This window comes from Myodes glareolus, chromosome 3 (assembly GCF_982192425.1).
Source record: "Myodes glareolus chromosome 3, mMyoGla1.1, whole genome shotgun sequence".
In the NCBI taxonomy this organism is placed as follows: Eukaryota; Metazoa; Chordata; class Mammalia; order Rodentia; family Cricetidae; genus Myodes; species Myodes glareolus.
The window spans coordinates 127289243-127305886 of NC_142028.1; the positions used below are offsets into that span (position 1 = coordinate 127289243).

The window sequence follows — 16644 nt, forward strand, 5'->3', positions numbered from 1 at the left end:
AAGATCAACCTTGGGTGTGGTTCTTCAAAAGGTATCCATCTTGTGTTTTGAAACATGGTCTCTTACTTGGCCAAGAACTCACCAATTAATCTAGAACACCTGGTCAGTAAGCCCTAGGGGTCCACTTGTCTCCACTTCTCCAGGGCTAGGGTCACAGAAATGCACCACCATGCCTGATATTTTACACATGGGTACTGTATAAACTGGTGGCATAATCGCACCATGGCATGGTTATGGGAAAGGTTTCTACTGTAGAAATAAGGGAGGGAACAGGCAGAGGCATCTCTAATAGTCCAGAGCATAGACAGACGGCAGTAGAGTGAACACGGTCAGAAGGCTGGACCTGACCAGGCAGGCAGGAACAGAATAGACAGATAGGGAGGGGGAGTGGGGAGAGAGCAAGAGGGGAAGACAAAAAGAATGGCCAAAAGAGAGATGCCAAGAGCAAACAGAGAAAATGTGGGGGTGTAAGGATTAGTAGCTGGGGGAGGGAAGCCCATGAGCTTGAGAAGTTAGGAGGGGAAGGAGACAAGAGGAGCTGAGAAGAGCCAAGAACTCTGTAGTGTGTAACAGGTCCCTGTGATGCTGAGGGAGCCTGGGGACCAGCATGCACTTTGGTATGCCACAGAAGCCATTTGTCCCTTCTGCCAGTGGTAAGGGAAGTGAGTTTTTTGGTAGAAGGGAATCACTTTTTCACCAGTCCCTGAGGAATGGTGACTTTTGTCTAACTTCCAGGATTTGGGAAAATGGAGTTTTCTTTGGACCTGACAGGGACTAGGGATAGAATTCAGGTCCTGGTGCTTTAAAGTGCTTTACCAACTTAGCATCTCCTCAGCTCCTTTATTCATAACTCTTATATTAATATATATTACCTTATGCATATAAATGTCTTGTCTGTATGTGTGTCTGTGCCCCATGTCAGTATCCAGTGACCTTGGAGACAAGAACCGGAGGTCAGGTCTCCTGGAAGTGGGAATATAGACAGTTAGGTGCAGGAACGGAACCCAAATCCTCTGAAACAAGAGTCAGTGCACTGAGTCATCTCTCCAGCCCCCTCTTGACAGCTCTTGAAAACAGATCCCCATAAAATTACTGGGACAAGAACAGGCCAAACTCCAAAGAGCAGCACTGAGCTGATCTCCTCAATAGTATTTTTGGAGTTTGCACTTCCAGTGTAGAAGAAAATCCAAGAGTTATCACCCACAGTCATTTCTGTCCAACTCAAATTCCCCAGCAGGCCGAGCTGGACCCGCACTTCCTTTATTTTCATTACACAAATTGCCCGCCCTTCATTCACGGTTAGTGGTTCCTGTGTGTAGGAAGGTGGTATCAGGCAGGATTGCATTTCCCCACCTACTCTCTAGCTTCACCTCACACAGTTCTCTGGCAGCTGTGGCTTCGTTAGCACGCCGATGCCCAGCAGCCTTTGCTTCTCCAAACCTTCATATGAAAAGGAAGTAATCGTTACCACCACTGTCATGCTCATCTCTGGGCCCGCCTCTCCCAGTGCCTGTCACTTCTCAACTTTTGGATTCTGCAGGTCTCAACCTTCTGCCCCTCCACGCAAATCTTATGAACATTGGATGAGCTATAGGTCCATCACCATACCTTACACAGTGGAAAAGTCAGTGGTGAAGAAGTCTAAGACACAAATGAAAAGAACAGATTATAAACTTGAGGAAACTGGGCTAGCATGGTGGTAGTATTATTCTTGCTACCAAGCTTACCTCAGTTTAATACTCAGGACCGACATGGTGGGTGAAGAGTAGTGACCCCTGCAAGTTGCCTTCTGGTCTTCACATGCAGCCCATGCTACAAGCATGTATGCATATGAATACATACAAAGACAAATAAATAAATGTAGTTTTTATTTCAAATGTGGGAAAACCAACAAACAACTTTTTATGCCATGAGTTCTTTCGAAACTTTCATTTGACATCTCATCCCATCCCAACACAAACTATAAAGATGACATTATTATCTATATTTTGCATAAAGTAGGAGAAGAAAACTAACCTAGCTAAAATCAGAAAGACTTGGACAAACTTGTGTTCTCTCCTCCCTGCTCATACACAGACGACACTTCCCAAGCACCCTTGCTGCTGGGTATGGCTATGAGTTTGAGTCCTACCTGAAAGAGTTACAGGTACAGCTTCTACTGGAAATTACATAATTGAGTCAGCCCCACTCCCTCTCCTCTATGTCATATCCTATCTGGAGAGCCCTGTAAGCAATATGCTGAAGACCACAGAGACTTGTTTTAGCCCGACTTCCTGAATCCTTGCACAGAATGGCCTCATGCCCATCAGACTTTGGGCAAGTGAGACACTCAAGTCTGCTATAATAAAGTATCAAAATTTAGAGATTTTTGTCTGTAGTTTTAGCTAACAGCCTTTAACAAATATGGTGTGCTTCAAATACATCAAATTACCTGTATAAAGTTGGTGTGGGGAGTCCTTCTGTCTATGTGTTGTTTTAATTGGTTAATGAATAAAGAAACTGCCTTGGCCTGTTGATAGGGCAGAATTTAGGTAGGTTAGGAAAACTGGGCTGAATGCTGGGAGAAGGAAGGCAGAGGGAGAAATGCCATGGAGCCACCAGAGTCAGACATGCCAAATCTTTGCCAGTAAGCCACTGCCACGTGGCGATATACAGATTAATAGAAATGGTTTAAATTAATATGAGCTAGCCAATAAGAAGTTAGAGCTAATGGGCCAAACAGTGTTTTAATTAGTATAGTTTCTGTGTGGTTATTTTGGTTCTGGGCGACCAGGATGAACAAGTGGCCTCCTCCTACATAAAGTCAACCCAGTAAAAAGAGATTAAATGTAGTCCTACTTTATCTGAAGTTGATCTCTCACACATTCCACTGTAGTGTTTGGGTGTTCCGGGGAGGTTTTCTACAAGCAAATAAGTAACTTTAAAATGGCCATTTCCTTGTAGATTGGTTGTGTATGTTAAATAATTGAACACACGGAATAAACAGTTACTTTCAAACATCAGATGCTGCTAACCGTTGGAGAATTCTCAATGGTATATGTGTTTCTTGTAGTGCGACTCAGAATAATGAAAAATAGGAAATTATGAAACATTACATCAAGGTAAAAATTACTATATCTGTGGGAAAAAAGAATACCAATTGTCGTCTTTTAAACAAGATAGGACATGTATATTGATCTGTAAAGAGAGCCATAACTTATTGTGGAATTGAGACAATTGAGTCACAAGGTCCAATACATGGCTTAATTTAAGGATTATATTATGTATATATATACAGATATAGATTGATAGAAGCATACACACACATATCTATATATATAATAGAGATTAATGATAGATAGAGAACAGGTAGATAGATAACAGGTAGATAGATAGATAGATGATAGATGATAGATAGATAGATAGATAGATAGATAGATAGATAGATAGATAGATAGATAGATAGAGGCTTTCTTTTGTGCCATCAATCAACTCCCAAATCATCACATGCAGTCATAGCCCATGCCATTCCCAGTTAACTCTCTCTGACTCATGTTGGTGGGAATGTAAGATCTCAGCTATGGCTCCAATGTCATGCTTGCTTGCCTGCTGCCGTGTTCCCTGCCATGATGGTTAGGACCTCACCCTCTGAACTGTAAACTCACATTAAATGCTTTCTTCTATAAGGTGCCTTGCTCATGGTGTCTTCAGACAGTTCTGAGGGATAGCATCTGAGAGTACCCGCTAGCCTTCACACACAATACAGACAAGCATGCACATGCACTTACACACACACACACACACACACACACACACACACACCCCAAAAAGAAAAAGAAGAAAGAAATGATGGTCCAGAAAATGAGTCCTACAACAAAAACAGACTCCAGGAGACAAAAAAGACTTCCTCTGGACTCAAAGCCTGAACTGGGGACCGCTGCTCTCTCCATAACTTGCAATGAAGAGCCATCACACAGAGAAAACCCCTGCAAATCCTTAGGCACAGAAAAGATAAGACTGGATCAGTAAACTTAATAGGCCATTCTCCCTCTTAGATAAGTAAATCGTAGAAATTATACTTAGAATATGTGTACATGCCTGAATATGTATGTGTGTGGATGCATGTTCAAGTGTGCATGTGTATGCCTGTGTGCTTGTGTATGTGCATGTGTGTGCATTTGTGCATATGTATGTGTGTGTATGTATGCATGTGTACATGCATGTGTGTGTAAACAATAATAATTAAGCAACAAGAGGCCAACAATTTGAGATAGGGTGGTTAGGACAAAGGGGAGCTGGAGGGGCAGAGAGGTGGAAGTGATGTAAATGCAATGCCCATAAGTTTTTTAAATAAAAGGAAATATAATTTGGCATGTTAAATTACTATATTAAAAAGTAAAATTAATAATAAAAATAATAAATAAAGATAATTGCCCTCCAAAAGCAGCTGATGAAATATTATGTATAAAAAGAATTGTAAAGCAATTGAACTGGTGGCTGGTACAGATAACCTACAAGATGAACCTGGAGCACACGGTGGTATGTAAAAGTAAAGAAAATGGGGGAAGAGGAACAATGGAGTATGTCCAAGGGACACAGTAACCAACTAAGAGAGCAGCCAGCGACCAAATCTGGAGCAATCTGGGCACCAAAATAGAAAGATTAGTGTTGAATGGTGTTGAACCATAACCCAAAGTTAAGAAAGAAAGAAGGGAAGGAAGGAAGGAAGGAAGGAAGGAAGGAAGGAAGGAAGGAAGGAAGGAAGGAAGGAAGGAAGGAAGGAAGGAAAAAAAATCAGTACTTCTGAGACCATCTTAATAACTGAGTGAATAAAATCAAAAAATGGGGCAAATAGACAAACCTCAAAGAATTTTTCAAGTAATTTATATAGACATTCTGCTATCAGGCAACCAAAATGTAACTCTAATCCTTTGAGAGAGCCTGAGCCATGACCCCCTTCTACAGAGTATGGAAAGCTGGGAAAGGGCAGGGTGGCTCACACAAGTAGAAGGCTGTCACTCTGGAGGCAGAGGTGTGAGGATGGAGCTCCAGGCCAGCAAACTGGTGTCAGCACAGACGTTAGAGATATTAGGCAGGAATGCTGTGGGACCTTTGTCAAGCATGTATGAGACTGAAGCTTCACCAGCACCAGGAAGATGTTTTTCCTAAATGTTACAGCTATAGAAAAGAAAGGGGCTAGTCTGTACTTTCTGATAACAAAGCTAAACTTTTTGCTGTATATCTACCATTGTGGTGTTTTAATCGAATTAAGAAAAATGCCTCATACCTCTCTATTAGTTATTAATCAAGGATACCCCAGTGGCCTCTAAAACAACACAGGCTGTTTGCCATTCTGCCGTAACTACCTGGTAAGACCCATTTTGTTGGAGATATCACACACTTCGGCTGCAGATCATAGAGAAATCAGTCTCACACTGAGCAGTAAGCTACCTCCCTACTGACCAGCTCTCATAGATCTAGGAAGTGTTGATAGAAGTCGCCTGGAGAGAAAAGACATCACTGGTCCCACCCAGCATTGGATTCTGCCCAGTACAGTACTAGTCTTTCAGGCAAAATGTGCCCTCTGATGCAAGAGTGGCATGATTTTTATGGAGTAACCACCATTTTCTGAATGGATTTGATGCCTTATCTACAGAAAGAAGTTTCATGTTGGGTAATGTAAGCATGGTCAGAATCCCATTGCCGATGGTTTAGGACCTAGGATGGAACAAGCTACTGTTATTTTGCCAAATCATCATGTTGGCAAAAAAAATTCCTTCTAAATAGTCATGTATACACATAGACCTAGACTATGTTCAACCTCAATCAGAGAACCTTCTTTTTATAGGGAACAGTAGTCAATGCAGACTTAAAGTTGGCCAAAGTACTAATAAGTCATTGTGAACTCTTATTCCTAAATTCCATCTTTATCACCCCTCCCCCAACTCTCACACATATGCCAGTACCCAAACAACCACATAAAGAGGAGGTGGTGAGAGCACAGATGCAGAGGCTGGGGCAGAGTGCTGTGCAGTGCTGTGCAGTGCTGTGCAGTGCTGTGCAGTGCTGTGCAGTGCTGTGCAGTGCTGTGCAAAGCTGTCTTCTGGACCACTGTGCTTGTGAACACACGACAGCTGCAGCTGTGTGCACAAGACACACACAAAGTCAACCCAGCCAAAATTCTGGCACAGACTGGAGAGGAGCTTATGAGAGTTCTGAGGCTCCACCCAGTCCCCAGAAGGCTTTGGCAGTTGATAAATACTGAAGGAGAGAGAAGCATTCTTCTTTGAGGGTATGGGCACTATTAGGTAGCCCATGCCCTGTGGATGCTGTGCATCCATACACGTATGAAAAGTACTAACTGGACTTAGTGAGTTACTTAAAAATGAAAGAAAGGAAGACATGCCATTGGAAGGGATGTGTTGTGGGGATTCCAGAGGAAGTTGGAAAGGAGAAATGGGATGTGAATATGATCTATTTCATAGTATACAAGTATGCAATTCTCAAAAAAAATAATAAATTAATTAATTTTTGAAAAGAAGGAAATTATTCTAAAGTGTTTTTGTTACAAATGATTTTAAGGCTAGTCATGTTCCTCTTGTCTACTCAAAGCTCCACGGCAACTAGGAACTTGTCTGCCTTTCACCCAATGCCAAGTATATAGTCATAGACTCAGTAATCATTTGCTAAATGTGTGAAAGCTGCTGCTTTACTATGTGACTTTGGACAGAATAAATTTCTGCCTTGGGACTACTTCCTGGTTTATGAATTAATGAGACTGGGTGAGCCTATGACATGATATTTTCCAAGTCTAGGAAAGCTTTATTTAGACGGAGACAGAAGAAGCAAATAACACAGAACAACAAGTGGGAAAAGCTCCCCTTCAGGGTTTCTCAGAAGACGCAGAAGACAATGAAATTAAGCACAAAATAAGAATATACCTGGCTCTAGTGGTCTAGGCCTGCATGCCCTGAACTTGGAATGTTGAAGCAGGAGGATGATAGGCTTAAGGCTGAAGCTGCCTGGGCAACTTAGCAAAACTTTGTCTCAAAGACAAAACCAAAGAGCTGGGAACTGCTCAGCTGCAGACACTTGACTAACAGGAGTGATGCCCTAGCTTCAACCCCAGCACCAACAAAACAAAACAAGAAATTGACATTCCGTTGGGTCTGTTCCTTCCAAATGACTGTAATCAGATTTACAGAGAGAAGCCAGGAATACCCTCCTCTCTTAAAACTGCCCTCTGGTGACTCAGGGGACTCCTAGCTTCAGCCTGAAGTCCTGGACACTAAACCTGGAAGTCAGAGAGATTTATGTGAGCAAATTATAAACTTGTACAACCTGCGGTTCTTAGCTGTAAAATTGAGGAAGTAGCAGTGGCCCGCAGGGAGACATGAACTAAGATATGTGCCCAGCTGGAGCCTCCTCATAGGAACCCTCAACCATCTTCCTTCCACGGGGTGGGGCAGTCCCAAAATCCTAAATAATGAGAAGCTGTGCAGGGGTGTTTTTCCCAGAAAAAGCCCCCACAGTGTGGCTCAGCGCTATTCATTGCTACATCATTTCAGATTCTCTCCTCTGGCTCGTCTGGAGACTCCAAGAGTTTCCTGATGTCCTCAAAAATTTCCCATTGCTACTTAAAGAAGCTAGAGGGAATTCTACTGTCGGAAACTTAGGGCCATTGCAGCCCTCACTGGGATTGCATTGCGCAGACCTTTTACCCCAAATCCCAAAAGAAAAGCTTCATGGGAAAGGAGATTGTATGTCACTACACAGGGAGGCTTCTACCTGAACTCTAAAGGGATTTCATGTCATCCTTCTCTGTGTGTGTGTAAAGTATCTCCTATGATCAGCAGAGGCTCTTACAAACAACGACTGCCTATTGAGGTCCAGGAAAAGGGCCAGCAGGATGCGCTACAGGTGAGGAGGATAAAATCTGACCATTGGAAGCCAGAGAAGATGCTCAAACATGGGTTTAAGCCAATAGAAAGTCTTTATTAGTCATCAGCAATTACACTGGGTTTTTGGGATCACAATGTAACACTGATCATGTCTCTAGTTGAGCTTTGAAGCACACACGCACACACACACGTCCTGGGTTGACACACTTCAGTTAACAAGAACAGTTAGCCAGAAGCAGAACTACAGAAGCTAAGAAGCAATGAGACTTTCCCAGAACTATAAAGAATTTGATGGGCTAGGTCTTTGTTTTGGTTTTGGCAGGTGGTATTGTCTACATGGTGAGTTTTATAGTCTGAATGGTAACTCCGTCATGGAGTCGGTTATGCTAAGGTCTGGGGCCCTGTTACAAAACCCACACAGCCCTACACAAGTCCTCTCAGTTCCGCTTGCTTGGTTCCTGAGTGAAATGAGGATATAGCCACTCCAAGGTATGGTTGAGGAGAAGGTCTTTATTGTAGGGATGAGGAAGAATATGGGCAGAGACATCTAGAAGAGTCTAGAGCAGGTAGAAAAAACAGTAGACTAAACAGCAGATTGGACCAGGCCATGAGAAGAAAAAGGTGAGGAGAACAAGAGGGGAAGACCAAGAGACAGAGAAGACCAGGGAACCTGTGCCCGAAATGGCAGGGCTATACAGAAAAGAAAAGCTGGGGAAGGGAAGCAAAGTCTATGGGCTAAAGAGGTTTAGGGTAGGGGACAAGAGCTGAGAGGAGCCACAGGCACTGAGCCTGGGGGCCAGCATCTGCTTTGGTATGCTAATAGACAGCACAGTTGGCCATTTGTCCAGAGTTTCTTTTGGAACTTAGCAGTTCCCTGGCCTGGGAAATGGAAGAGGCTACAGATCTAAGAGAAAGCCACAAGGGGTCTAGCTCTACCAGAAGATGGGGACCAGATCAAGGCTTCCTCTTCCAGGGCACAAAGTGATTAGGATTCTCAGACAAGGGCCCAGGCAAAACATGAAGAATATCACCCTCTGCTGGATGCAAACGGAAAGGAGCTTTGAGACCAGGCAGTCTAACATCTTAGAGGAGACACAGAAATAGTTCCAAAGAAAGATGTCCAAGGTCACAGCAAGAACAAGTGATGGAGTCAGGGTCAGAGCAGGGTCTCATGAACCCCTCCACATGGAACACCAAACCTTACCCTCAGCCTGGCTCCTGACTCCTCCACACAGCTCGAGGACGCTGTCAGCCAAGCACTAGAACTCAGTTCCAGTCGAGAACCATGATTCCCCACCCAGCTGGAACTGACAAAGATTTCCCCTACTTCTCAACAAAATGTACCAAGCTAGTGTTTTGGTTTTCATACTCACAAGTTGCACTGTAACTACGGCAACTTCTTGGAAACAGGGACACATTCCCAAGCATAACTGGATAGTTCTCAGAGAAGAGAATGATAGAATGCCCAACTTCCCCAGGAACTAAAGATCCTTGAAGCCATGTATCAATCTCTACCCTTGAAGGTAAGTTCAAAGGGCTTCCGAGCAAATCCTCTTTGCACACAAGCATCGGCCGGCCTATGTAAGACATCCATTTGGCAATACTACTCTGCCGTATGCACTAAGGCAAAGAGACTTGAATTGTGCCAGGTCTTTGCAATAGAGAGAAAGGGTCCCTTTCGATGGATTTTTTTTAGAAGTCCTGGTCTCTTCAGAACTCATAGGGAAAATTTTATTCTACAGGTGACTGACTGTGAGCTCCATGCCTAGATAAAGCAGAATGCTAAGTGTGTAAAGAGATAGGCGTGTTTGATTAACCTATTGATCTAAACTATTACAGTGTTTGCAGACATCAGCTCTATAAATATATACAAATCAGTAGCAGCAAAGAGAGGGAGGAAGGGATGGAGAAAGGAAGGATCTTGAGTTAGCCACCTGGCCCATTGCCCACCAGACCTAGCTTTCAGGGGAATAGAGTATCTGGGAGACGCTACCAGCTTTGCAGGATTCTTGTAAAAAATTTAATGAACTCCAAGACAGTGAAGCCCATTGGATAATTATGTAGACATGTACCACCCACCCACATTCCCACTGCAATGGATCAACAAAATCATTCATCCATTTTTTAACCAAAGCCTGGAGGCTGGCCTGCCCCCGTGATCTATCACGTTATCAAGTACTCGGGAACATCAGAGCTGGCACCGAGTGTTCTCGGTAGTGCTGTTTGGAGAGATCTGCAGTCTCTGTTCATTTACCTAGGTTTTCCATATTCTTCATTGTCTCCATTTCAGTTTTCAAGTCTTGAACTGTTTCCATTATCTGTTTGATTGTTTTTTCTTGGTTTCCTAGTGTATCTTTTACGGATTTATTAATTTCTTCAAACTTTTTGTTAGTCTTCTCATCCATTTTTTTTAATTTATTTTTTATTAAAAATTTCCACTTCCTCCCCACTTCCCTTTTCTCTCCCCCTTCCCTCCTCCCCCTCCCTCTCCAGTCCTAAGAGCAGTCAGGGTTCCCTGCCCCATGGGAAGTCCAAGGTCCTCCCTCTTCCATCCAGGTCTATGAAGGTGAGCATCAATAATAGTCAAGCTTGTAGTCATGTTAGTTAGATTTTCTAGATATATTTCAGTTAAATAGGCATTCTTCATATCTTTCAAAGACTACAGAATACGGCATCTAATGTTTTAATAACTTAGGACTTTTCATGACAATGAGACACGTCTGCTCCTGGCAGCATCAAAGAGGCTCCTTATGAAGTTGGTTAGCTATTTGGTTAGCTCTTGCCTGGACTGTTGCATAAACTGGACACAAAGAACCTGCAGAGAGAGGACTGCTAAACTTGCCTAAAGGTGAGATGATCCTTTGGGGTTCCTGACTCATGAAAGAGTCTGCGAGACATTCTGCAGGATACAAAAGAAAGTGACTGAACTGTCTTTGAATTTTCCTGCTTTATGGAAATGTCTGCTGGATACTATGGGCCTGTGGGAAGATGGATGCCCCAATGGTACAAAAGAACTTTGGGTGACTGTACAGGCAGCGAAATGTCTCTGTCATTTCTAGAGTTTGGAAGTTGCTTATTTCTTGTTTACTTAGGTAATATTATATCTTTCTAGAGTCTTTGATGGAGTTGAAGAATAGATAGATAGTTATTGCTTTCCTTAGTCATGATAAAATATAAAATAAATAGAAATATTGTAACTGTAATTCTTGCTTTAAAATTGTTTTGTTATGTGTAATTTTACTATGCTAAAGTTAAAGCCTTTCTTTTTTGTTTAAACAGAAAAAAGGGAAATGATGTAGGAGGGTCATATGTTTATGTGTTACTTCCATTGGTTAATAAAGAGACTGCCTTGGCCTTTGATAAAACAGCAGCTTAGATAGGCAGAGTTGACAGAACAGAATGCTGGGAAGAGGGGAAGTGAGGCAGACACCATGGCTCTCCTCTCCAAGATGGACATGGGTTAGAATCTTCCCGGTAAGCCACGACCTCATGGTGATATACAGATTATTAAAAATGGGTTAATTAATATGGGAGAGTGTCCCGCGCTACCGTCTCGCCAGCAAGAACCACGCGGTACACATAGGATTCTTCTGCAGTAAAGCTTTAATGCCCCTTGGGAGAGCGGGCATCAGCCAACATGGCGGAGACCCAGATAAGATGGAACCCATCCCTTATAAAGGAAACAGACCCTGCTTCGGACGTGTCACTCTTGGATTGGTCCATTGTCAATAATCCCAGGTGAATGCCTCGGGAGTAGGCGGGGACTCAGTGGGAAATTACCGAGCACATGTGCGTTCACCTGGTGGTGAAGCCGGATGTCAGCGCCATCTTGATAATGGAGAATGTGGCTGCGGCCTTCTACATCTCCCCCTAATTTTACTTCTTTGCAGAAAGGCAACTCCCTAGGAAGGTAAAGATAGAGGTCGCACTTCCCAAAATGAAAACATTAAAATGGGCTTACACGGAATCTGTCCCTAGGCTCATGACACCTGGAACCTATCCGGCCTGTCCTTTGCCAATTTTTTGGGAAAGGGAATATACGGCAGGAAACCCTTAAGCAAAGCGACTTATCTCTCAGAGAGGGCCATTCTCTGTGCGATGCTCTTCAGCTCAACAACCTTCAGGGCTAGCTAAGCCAAGCACTCCACCCTGTGCAATGGACCACAGTCCTAGGGGTGCAGGAGCTGGTTGGCTTAAACCTTACTGCTTTAACATAGATAGCCACATATCAGTAGAGGCCCCTGTTCCAGGGCAGCCAGCGCTTGTGCAATAACCACTTTGTCCCTACGATTTTGGGATTTGAGTCAGCAGACCATCCATAGGAAAAACACTAATCCATAGCATAGGACTGTTCCAAAACATTTCCACCCCCACCCATTCTTTGAAGTAGGGGAAATGAGAGACACGGCCCAGGACTGAAGTCCTATGGCCAAGCTTATAAATCATCTCTAGGACAGTAGGGAGGGGGCCCAAAATCTTATTGGTTGTAAAAAATCGGGGAGACACAGCCATCCTATGGTTGACTGGTAACAGCTTCGGGAAAGCTGAGAGTGTCCTCCATCGGTGCTCTGTCATCCATCTGCAAAATGGCAGGAGGAACAGCAGCCAGGTCCTCAGGCGAATCCGTGTGTTGTGGATCACTCTTCACTGTTCGGGTCAATCGCTCTGGCAGCCAGAATGGGCTTTCTTGATCCTGTGGGAAAACACAAACAGCTCCCCTGGATCTCAATAAGATGGGATCCGGGCCTTTCCATTCATTAGAAAGCACATCTTTCCACTTAACCAAATCTTTGGGCCGCTGCGGATCCGAACAATGTCGTGTTGCAGCATTTTGGCCATTATCATCCAGATTTAAAAAATTTATGGTGAACAGAGCCATGGCGATGGCCATTCTTGGCATCGGGGGCAGTTCCTATATTATTCCCCCCCTTTTTGTTTAAATAGATATTTATCCAATTTTTAATTTGAATAACCATGGTATTTTGTAACCTGTCTTGAAGATACCCACAGTGTTTAGCAGAAATAACTGACAGGATAAGGGAAACTGATAGCAAGCAATAACTGACAAAACAAGGGGAAATCCAGCAGCATAGCAATGGCACAGCAACAACAACATTGCAATGTACAACAACAACACAGCAATAACTGACAGACCAAGGGCAGGAGCTGGACCATCCCTCAGGAACCCGCCAGCTCCGCAGCAATCAGGCCAGACAGCTCCATAGCAGAGGCTTTGTCCTCAGGCCTCTGGACAGATGAATCCACAGCATGAATAGTAGTATTTCTAGAAAAAAAAACATAAACTCTTCTCCCAAAATAACATTTAAGAGTATTAAAAAACTCAGTGTAAAAATTTAGCACAGTCAGTACTGGAAGTAGGCTGGTCTTGAACTTAGAGACCTATAGGTCTCTGTTTTAAAGAGCAATCTTGTTTGTCTGTGCCATTACAGCAGGCCCTGTTTGTTGATATTAGATTTAAGATTTATTGGCTCCCGTATTTTTTGCTGGTACGGTGGCCTTGGGTTTCAGAGCCCGCCCGCCATCCAAGGGCTGTGTGCGGCCCTGGGCCTGCTCGCTGTGCGGATCCCCGTGTCCCGCTGTGCGGCTCCGCCTGTCCCAGGCCAGGAAGTGGCGGCTCCACCCCCAGGTGCCCCTGCCTTCCCCGCGGGGCTAGCCTAGTTCTCTGAGGCTGTGTTGGTGGCGGAGTGTGGCGGGAGCCGACACCCAGACCAAGGCTGCACAGGCCGGCAATAACTCAAGGTCCGCGCCAGAGCTGCTGCGGCTCAAGGGGCCGATGGGAGAGGCAGCGAACAGGGCCGCTTACCTACTAGCCAACTCTCAACACCTGTGCCACAGCAAAAGCGGCTGTAAACTTTCACAGATCCAGCCAACTACCCAATCACCCCAAAATCCAAGGGCCCTTCGCATCCACCTCCCTGCGGATCCTGAAACACCAGACAAGCCAAGCATACACACAGCAATCTTTTAGGAGGACTTGAGTTCTTAAAATGCTAAGCAGTTCTTAAAAACTTAAGTCACACTATGTAGATGTAATACGGTACTGCCTGTTTACTGCGTCTAAACCTTAATTGCGCTTTTATTATGATAAATACGACCAGCCCTGCCTGAAGTCAGCATCGTTTAGCATAGCCAAATGGAATCAGAGCCATTTTACCCTCAGAGACCCTCACAGTTTTAGGTACATTGTAAGCCTTCTGGCCTGGCTGCCTGTGGCACCGCTGTGACATCCTCCAGGCCAGGCACCAACCGAGCCGCACCAATTGAGCCGGCGCAACGTGCTCCCCACCATAGCCACAGAGCAAAGCTCCGCTCCAGCCGCCCTCCAGCCCCAGCTGCACCCATTCCGAGCCCAAACCAGTGTACGGAGCAAAGCGGAACTCAGAGAAGCAGGCTTGCAGATCTGTAATCACTGAAAGGACCTCATTTAATCTTTAAGGGAATTTGGGCGTCGTTTAGTCTCTTTGGCTGCTTCCTGCTGTTATTGGGCCGCTGCATTTTAGGGGTATACATTACAACATTTCAGGAGGTCTCGGTGATTCAAACCACGTGGATCTCAAGTACACCCTTAGGCTCTCCCCCTCCGTGAAGACGAAAACAGAACCTCCCTCCCAAAACACCACATCCTCAGCAGTCTCCAAGTTCAAATATCCCTCTCCCATCCAGTACACAAAAGACAACATGAACAACACAACATAAAGCTTTTGACCCTGCAAATCAGCCTTCTCCCCCATCTCCACTCTCCCAAAAATCACCGGGAGGTCCTTTTTAACTTATTTTTTTTTCTTTTTTTCTGTCTCCCCCATTCTTTACCGGAGGGTCCTTTTTAACTTATCTTCTTTTCTGTCTCCCCCATTCTTTACCGGGGGGTCCTTTTTAACTTATCTGGGTGCACGCACAACCTCCCACTGCTGCTCAGTTTCTGATATGCTCTCTGGACTTTAGAACGTACCTCTCTGAGCACACATGCCTACAGTTCTGAATCCTCCTTGTGTCCAAGGGGTCTCCGGTGGTGCAAAGTTCTTCTTTTTCTTCTTCTTCCCGGGTTTCGGCACCAGATGTCCCGCGCTACCGTCTCGCCAGCAAGAACCACGCGGTACACATAGGATTCTTCTGCAGTAAAGCTTTAATGCCCCTTGGGAGAGCGGGCATCAGCCAACATGGCGGAGACCCAGATAAGATGGAACCCATCCCTTATAAAGGAAACAGACCCTGCTTCGGACGTGTCACTCTTGGATTGGTCCATTGTCCATAATCCCAGGTGAATGCCTCGGGAGTAGGCGGGGACTCAGTGGGAAATTACCGAGCACATGTGCATTCACCTGGTGGTGAAGCCGGATGTCAGCGCCATCTTGATAATGGAGAATGTGGCTGCGGCCTTCTACAGGAGAGTTAGCCAATAAGAGGCTGGAGACAATGTGCCAGGCAATGTTTAAATGAATACAATTTGTGTGCTGTTATTTCGGGTGTAAAGCTAGCCATGTGGGAGCTGGGCAGGACGAAAAGCAGGCCCACTGCTCCTTTTACAAAGCCTCACTCAACCACATATACCAGATTCTTCTTTCTATTTGTGAGATTATAATTACATTTCTCTCTTCCCTTCCTACCCTCCAAACCCTTCCACAAATCCCTCCTTGCTCTTTTTCAAATGCCATGTGAGTGTACTTCTTAACTAAATCCTAGCAGAGATGAGAACTTCAGCCAGAAATTGAAAGCCAAGAATCATAGAGGGCTGTGTATGAGTCCAGAGCTGTGTCCTCTCGAAAGCACAGCAGAGTCACAAGTATACGATATTACAGCCACTGATGTCAGCTCTCTGCTTCTGTGACATGTGTGCTTCATCAAAGCCCGATGAGGCAGCACCTAGCAGCAGCACATCTGCTGTCTCCTCACTCTGGAGGCAATAGGATGTTACTGTGGGGTATAAGGAAGTTAGAACAAGATCTGACTGGACTACCCAGCTACCTAATCAAACTTGGAATCATTTGTTCTTGAACTCATTCTCCTTAACTTGGAAAATATAGACAATATCAATATCACAGGGATGGATGTCAAAAGATTAACTCCGACTCATTTGTGAGTGGCTAGCACTATGTGGGCTTGTGATCCCACTGTCAGGAATGTGAAGACAGGGCTCACCAGCCTAATCTACTTGACAAGATCCAGGTCAGTGAGAAAGCTTGCTTCACAAATCAAAGTGGATGGCCTCTGAATGAAATCCGAGACCTACAGCCCTCTTTTCTCCATGGATACTCACAGACACACATACAAGTTCATACACACATACAAAGAAATAGTAGCAAATCAAGTAAAATCAGCCTCCTAAGTGGAGAGACTTCCTTTCCTCCTGTGCCACTCACAGCAACAAGGAGTGGGAAGAGACCACAGGCCCGGAGGAAGCCAACAGCTGTGCTCACTACACCAGATGGGCAGACATGAGTTGGCTTTGGATTCATGCCCGGTTCTGCTGTTCCAATTTCTTGATGTTGCTGAGTCTCCATTTTCTTCTCCATAAATAGAAGGGATACAGCCTTATGTTTTCTACATTCTTGCATGGCTTCTTCTCATAGAGTTAAGAAGCTAGGATACAAACATTCTGAAAGATTATACCATCTAAATAAGAGTTTTTAGAGATGATTCAATGACAGTCACTGAGTTAAAGATTTTGGGACACCTTTATTTTCAGAAATTAATGCAGAACTGCTCCTTTGCACAATAAAATATCAGCTTCCTGGAAAGCCCTAAG

General features: G+C 44.4%; 1 long non-coding RNA gene across 1 annotated transcript; it reads right to left on the reverse strand.

Moving 5' to 3' along the window:
• Positions 1 to 11465: 11465 nt before the first annotated feature.
• Positions 11466 to 14844, reverse strand: LOC148122807 (uncharacterized). Its single transcript, XR_015737590.1, has 2 exons — positions 13035 to 14844; positions 11466 to 12573 (listed from the first exon to the last, which is right to left on the reverse strand). It is a non-coding gene; the product is annotated as an uncharacterized LOC148122807 (long non-coding RNA).
• Between the last annotated feature and the right edge of the window lie 1800 nt (positions 14845 to 16644).